Raw genomic sequence first — 6,750 nt, 5'->3', positions numbered from 1 at the left:
TCTCAAGACGGGGCGTCAGCTCATAAATATAGATACTTAACAAATAGAAAATGTGGCTTACAAAGCATTTACAACTTTCCACCATTAAAAAGAAACGGTAGTGCTGACTGGTAGGTCTCCCATGCCCTCTGTACATAGCCAGGAGTTCTGTCACCATGGATCTGTGGTTCTGAGTTGTCCCTAGAAGGCAGGCACTAGTTAGAGGAAGAGACAGGTGGCTTGTCTTCATTTCTTTACCTCTTGCCCTGACTTTGCTCTTGACTTCCTCCTCTGTGTGCCATTATGTGTCCCACAAGGTTCTCACCCTGGGTTTCTTTCACCTCTAGCCTTAGCACAGGCATACCAAATCTAACTACCACCCTCTCCCCCAGTCTGCAGGCAAGCCCTGGTTATATCACAAGACAGTTGATGTAACAAGCCAGGCACTGGACTTAGTGCCTAGCACTCAGGAGACTGAGACAGAAGGTCAGGAGTTTAGTGCTGTGTGAACTGTTGTAGATAATTTAAAGCAAGTTAAGATAGCTTTCCTCAGTTTCTCCTCTGTTCAGATAGCAAGTTTTGAATCTGATGCTGCCAGGCCCACACCCTTACAGATTGTATTTTTCTGGGTCCTTTGTTCACATGTTTGATGTTATCTTCTACAGAATCTTCTAGGGGCTCCATGCTGACCACAGAAAACCACTTCAGGTCAAACATTGTCTGACCACAACCTACTATTTCCATCCCACTTCCGATTCCTGTGGGTTGCCCCAGTTAGTCAAGGGTCTGTGTTATTTCCTAACAGTGACCGTGTTTAGCCTGTTGTCAAGTTTCACCCATATCAACATGAACTGTTCATTCCTCAGAAACATTCTCCCTCAGGAGAGACTGTGGAGAAAATAAAGTACCCTATGTTCCAGTCACCCAAACTCTATACAAGGCAAGAACGCAGCGCTACTGCTGAAACTAGTACTTGCGTTTCCACTGATAGAAACCCTGGTGGAGAACATGTTGTGTGTTCAGCTGTGACGGGCAGGAGCTCGTAGATCACCACTAGCATCCTCCCAGCAGAAAATGGCCAGGCACTGTTAGTGACATTTTTGGAGGTTGTCTGAACAGTAACCCAGACTCATCCAGAGAACGTCAAACTTCCCAAAGCAGTTGCAGCCAGATACAGCTGAGAGATACTTTAATAGTATCTGATAAGGCAAAGTGTGGGCTAGAGTGAGAAACACTTGGGAGTTGCTGGCAGAGCTGCTAGCAAGCTTTAACAGAATCTCAGGGTCAAGCAAGAGAATCTCCATGGCCATAGGCACAGGGGGAAGAGAGCTGCTAGAAGCCCCTTCTTCCTCATCAGACTGCACAACAGTGTGAAGGCCCTTGCCTCTCAGCTCAGGAGAACCCAAAATAAACAACAAAGAAGACATCGAGAGCAGGCTGGGGACACCACCAGAGACAACCAGAGCCATGGGAAGGAGTCGGGAGGATTGGACAGCTTGAGGAATGATTACTTCAGAATGCCCCTGCTTCCACTCCCACACACAAGCTCACCAAGTCTCCAGTAAAGTACGTGATTGGCACACCCTGCCCGCCACACACACACTGACCTGCAAGACATAAGCTTTCCCTTGGGAGAAACAAAAGAAAATTCCCAGGCCCCAGGCAGTAACCCTGAAAGAACTTGATTTCCCTGGTATTTACAGCTACCTTAGAGATATATATAACCCACTCCCCCTCGAGATTGACACTGTCCCTAAAGCCCAGTTTTCCACAGCAAAATAAGCCTTAGCAAGAGAAGAAATCGCCAAATCTAAAGAGACAAAGCAATTGTGCCCATGCTCAGGCATAACATGTATGTTTACATTACCAGGCAGGCAATTTATAACATCTGTGGTTTGTGTGAAAGGTGACAGGGAAGTTCTACACTGTGCAGGACCAGATGAGTAATGTCAGTAGAGAGGTGGAAACCGTAAACCGTAAGGATGGACTGGACTGGTCATGACGGCAATGCCTGTAACCTGCACTCAAGGCTAAACTGGGCAGCATCAGTGAGACTGCCTCAACCCCTACCACCATGTAAAAATGAATTAAAAGGAAATACTGCAATTCAGAGACAACGGGACAAAAAAGGTCTGTGACACCAAGTCAAAAGAAGCGTAGGCATCTAAGGAAAACGGGACAGAAGAAATGCGTGAGACAGTGATGGTCAGGGACCCACAGGCAGCTGGAGAACCACGCAGAAGCATGGACATTATCCCAGCTTGGCTTTATGGAAGCAAGAACAGTGGCCTAAGTGTTGGAATTCCTTAAAACGACTTCCAATCGCACTCTCTACACCCAATGGGATTTTCATTCAAGAATAAAGACAATGAAACATGCTTACACACACACAAAACAACAACAAAACCCTTCATTGCCTAGGAGGAGGAGGTGGTGGTGGTGGTAATAGTAGTTCAGAGAGAAGATGCCAGAGGTAGATGTGGTGCCGCTCTAACGTAGTAACTGTGCAGTGTTTGATAAGTGAAGCCAAGGGAGTGTGTGATGTTATTAAAGGATGTTTTGGATTATTCCTAAATGTGCATATTAACTCCCTGGACAACCACTGGAAAACAACCGCTTTAAAATGCAAATGTATCGAGGCTGAAAAGATGCGGCACTTCCTGCTCTGCATACCCTCTTCTGAATTCCAGAGACACCTACACACACATGTGCACATACACATAATAATAGAAATGCACACAACATTTTAAAATATAAAAATAAATGCAGAGGATGTTCCCAGAACAAAACAGCTGGGGTTCCACCTTGTGTCCCAAGTTGCTGAGCCCCTACCTAGTCCCCAGCAGGGCTCTCTTTTCACCCTTCCCACCCTCCTCACTGCTGAAGGCACCAGCAGAGAGCTGACCCCCAGCTGGGTCCCCCTACTTCCTGCCTGCCGTAAAGCCCTCTCTTTCCTCACAGCTGACTGCTCCTCATTCCATGTGTGTCTCAAATGACAAAGATCAGAAGGGAACACCTATCTTCCTAGTGTCACTAACTTGTTCCAAGCTGGTGGGTGCCTCAAGGTACACATGTCATCTCTTAGCCTGGAGGACACATGCCTCATCTGAGGCTGTTGCCTATAGACAAGCCTCTTGTGACTTTGTTCACCCAAGGTGACTCGCTTACTTTTCATGAAAAGTTAATGACATGGTTACCTAGCACTATTGCCTGGTTGCCATAGACCATAAAAGTAACCTCTGTATATCTTTTAATCCACACAGCTCTACAAGGGAAGTCTTTTCTTCCTCTATTGTATAGATGTGGAAACTGAGCAATAGCATTAATTACCGGAGGTCAGACACTAGGTGGCAGCTCTAGAACATACCAAGGCAGCAGATGGGAGACTGGTAAGGCTTCCTGGAGATGCACCCCACCCATCTACCCAGCCACCTGCCAAAGCTCTTAACCAACTATTCACTGTAATTAATAATTGTGCAAATACAGTTGCCAGCCCTTCCCTGGAGTGAGAGGTGTAAAAGCCAGGGCTTAGGTCTAAGAGTCTGCATATAAGGAAAGCGTCTCGATGGTCTGTGCGCACAGAATGGCTAGAACCAGTTGAAGGGGTTGGGACCTAAAACTCCAACTGTGTAGGACCCAGACTCGGAGACCGTTCCATGCCCTCTTTCCCTGACACTTCCAAGATGATCTTCTTTCCAGTTCTCAGTTAGCCTTGGACATCTATTCTTACAGCCCTATCCTAAAGACTCAGCCTTGTTCAGATGTGAGGTTCCCAGTGCTGTCTGGCCACAATAGTATTTCCAAGATGTGTGACCCCTGGGCTTCATGACACCCTGTCCCCCCAAACAAACAAACCACAAGGGCATTCATGTCTGTTTAACAGAAAGCAGAAAGCCTGACATCTGACGGGTAGAGAGCAAGACAGGAAAGTCGGGACAGGATGTGGCTGAGGAAATGTCACCATGCTGCTGCGCATGGTGCTTTCCAGACTGCACTGGTGCCCTGTCCCCATCCCCCTGCCTCTCCGGGGTCTGTCCCCCGGGAAGGCAACTCGGTGTAATACAAGGGGCTGACTTTCCCAAACCGCAGCCATTCGCCTCACAGGAAAGAATGAAGCATTCAAGCTCCCTCTTTTGATTTGTCCATTTCACATGTCATAGCAGAAACCTAAATCCAGACAAAGCTGTGCAGAGCAAAACCCAAGAGAGGCCAGCGGCTAATGTGAGCACACCATGCCCTATCTGTCCAGGGGAGGTGCAGGCAGTTCATGCCCAGCCATAATTAGTCCTCCACTTGATTGGCACCTTGGAAGGAGTACTGTGACAAGGCTTGTCACCCTCTGGCCTCAGTTTTCTTTGCATTCTGTGAAAGGCAAAGAGAGTTCCCACAGCTCTTAGGAGTCTCAGGGGAAACATCACTTTAACTCACTGCCTAATGAAGGCTCATAACTCAGGAGCCGAACATGCCAAACAGGATACAGTTGACCTTCATTAGGAACAAAGGAAGAAAGAAACAAGTAATATTAATAGTATCCATCTGAATAATTGCCTGACTGAAACACGTCTGTCTGGGGTGGATAAACTCACTTCTAAGTCCAGCCTATGCTACCTAGTGAGGTTTAGCTGGCCATCCTTATTTATTCTAATTAAAATCCCACTTGGGCCAATTACTCAGGAATATGCCCTCTCTCCCCAGTGCCTGTCTAGTCATTAGAAGGTATTGTCCACAGCCTGGCTGAATGTCCCCTCAGCTGTCAGTGACACAGCTAGATGCTGGTGAAGGGTGATTTAAGTAATGGAAATGTCTAAAGACCACTATTGGCTCTATGGGAGCGAATTTTATGTAAATTAATATAAACTGCTGAAATAAATAACGAATTTGAAATGAAACAAACTCAGTTTCATAACTAAATAAATATATACACACATACGCACGTCATTGATCGCTGCAGGATTTGATCCCATTGCTTACAGCTAGACAGTCTTCTCTTTTATCCCACAGGTAACGGTGGTAAGAACCAGACGATTACTAATGATTAGTAAGCCCTCCTGGCTGCACGTCACACAAACACCGAAAATTTCAAACTACTCCTGCATATGTTTCAAAGAAATGGGGAGGTGGGGAGAACCCAAAAGCCGGATGGTATCCCTTTGCTCAAACCTGTTTGCTGTAGTTTTGAGATGACAGCACTCAGACTTTGGAAGAGAAATCATCCAGATTCTCTTTATCGAAATGGAACACAACAGCGGCTTCTAATTAGTTTCCTAATTGGCTACTTGTGGGGCTGGCTGGATTGATGGCTCATTGGCTCCTGTGTCCTGTAGCTTCTCATTCAGAGAAGCCATGGGAGCCACTTCCATGGCCTGCTCTGTTGCCTGAGAAAATTCCTCCTGGGTCTGAACCTGTACATAAAGAGCCTGGTGCATTAATCCCTTTATGAAACGAAAGTAAAAGTCAACGGTGTGAAAATTTTCTAAATGTGGTATTATTCCCCCTTGATGCTGATTTGCAGTTGGTCGATTTTCATTGGTGTTTTATAAATGTGTGAAGAATATTTCTATTTGATAGTCTCACATAGTACAAGAGGAAATTGCCAGAAAAAGACAAGGTTAAAGAGGCTGGAAAGATGGCTCAGTTAGGAAAGTGTTTGTCACAGAAGCATGACAGCCTAACTTCTGACACTCAACACCCATCCAAGTCCAGGCACAGTGGTATGTGCTTGTAATTCCCCCACACGGAGGAGAGTGAAATCGGAGAGCCCCTGGTCAGGGACTTACTGCCACTGCGTCTTAATTGCTGGGACAGAAGTTCATCTCAAAAACAAGGTAGATAATGATTGAGGAAGACCCCAGATGTTGACCTCTGGCCTACACAAACACACACACATGTGTACACACACATTCTCTACACATGCAAAAGAACTTTAAAAATACGTATCATGTGTATGCCCCATGATACTTTTCAATGATTTTTTTGGTATAGGATCTCACAGTAGCCCAGGCTGGCCTTGAATTCAGTCTGTAGGTAAGGTTGGTCTTGAACTCAATACAGAAATCCACGCTGGCCTCAAATTTGGCAATTCTGCTTCAGCGCTCTGCTGGGCTTATAGGCACGCAGCACCACGCCCAGTCGCCTAATCTTAGAGCATAATTCATCTTTCTTCTGCCTTTCTGTTTGAAGAAGAACGATTTCACTACATCCAGATTAAATTACCTTAGATAAAGTAAATAGTAATTGTGTACTGTATACTTCAAGAAGCCAGAAGAAAGGATTTAATGTTTTTGCCACCAAGGATGTATAGTTTTTTCACCTAATTACACACTATAAACATACAGTGAAACATTGATTGGTTCCTCATTAATACGCACACTCTCACAGTTCTAAATCAATTAAAATTTAACTTGTTTTTAAAGGATATACTAATAAACATTGAAAAGCAAGCATGCGCAGTGTACCATGACTAGTAATGGCGTCAAAGACGGAAGGAAAGCAAAGAATTACATGTGACGTTCTCTACTCAGTCAGCTTACACACTCGTGTTTACAGGTCCAGAGAGGTGAAACAGTGGGCCCGGGTGTCTTCACTCACCTCTGAGCACACCCATCCTGCAGAAGAGATAGGGAGCCACTGTGGGAAGACAGGAGGCAGGCTGTCTGAACACCCACAGTGGAACCAGGAAGAAATGGTTAGTCCAGTTGGAGCTTAAACAGAATGGGACAATGAGGTTTAATTGCAGACATGAAGTATTCAGCAAATACAAAAACAGGGTGT

The sequence above is a fragment of the Micromys minutus genome (assembly GCF_963924665.1).
Source record: "Micromys minutus genome assembly, chromosome: 3".
NCBI lineage: Eukaryota > Metazoa > Chordata > Mammalia > Rodentia > Muridae > Micromys > Micromys minutus.
Note: the sequence above shows the minus strand (reverse complement) of the source record.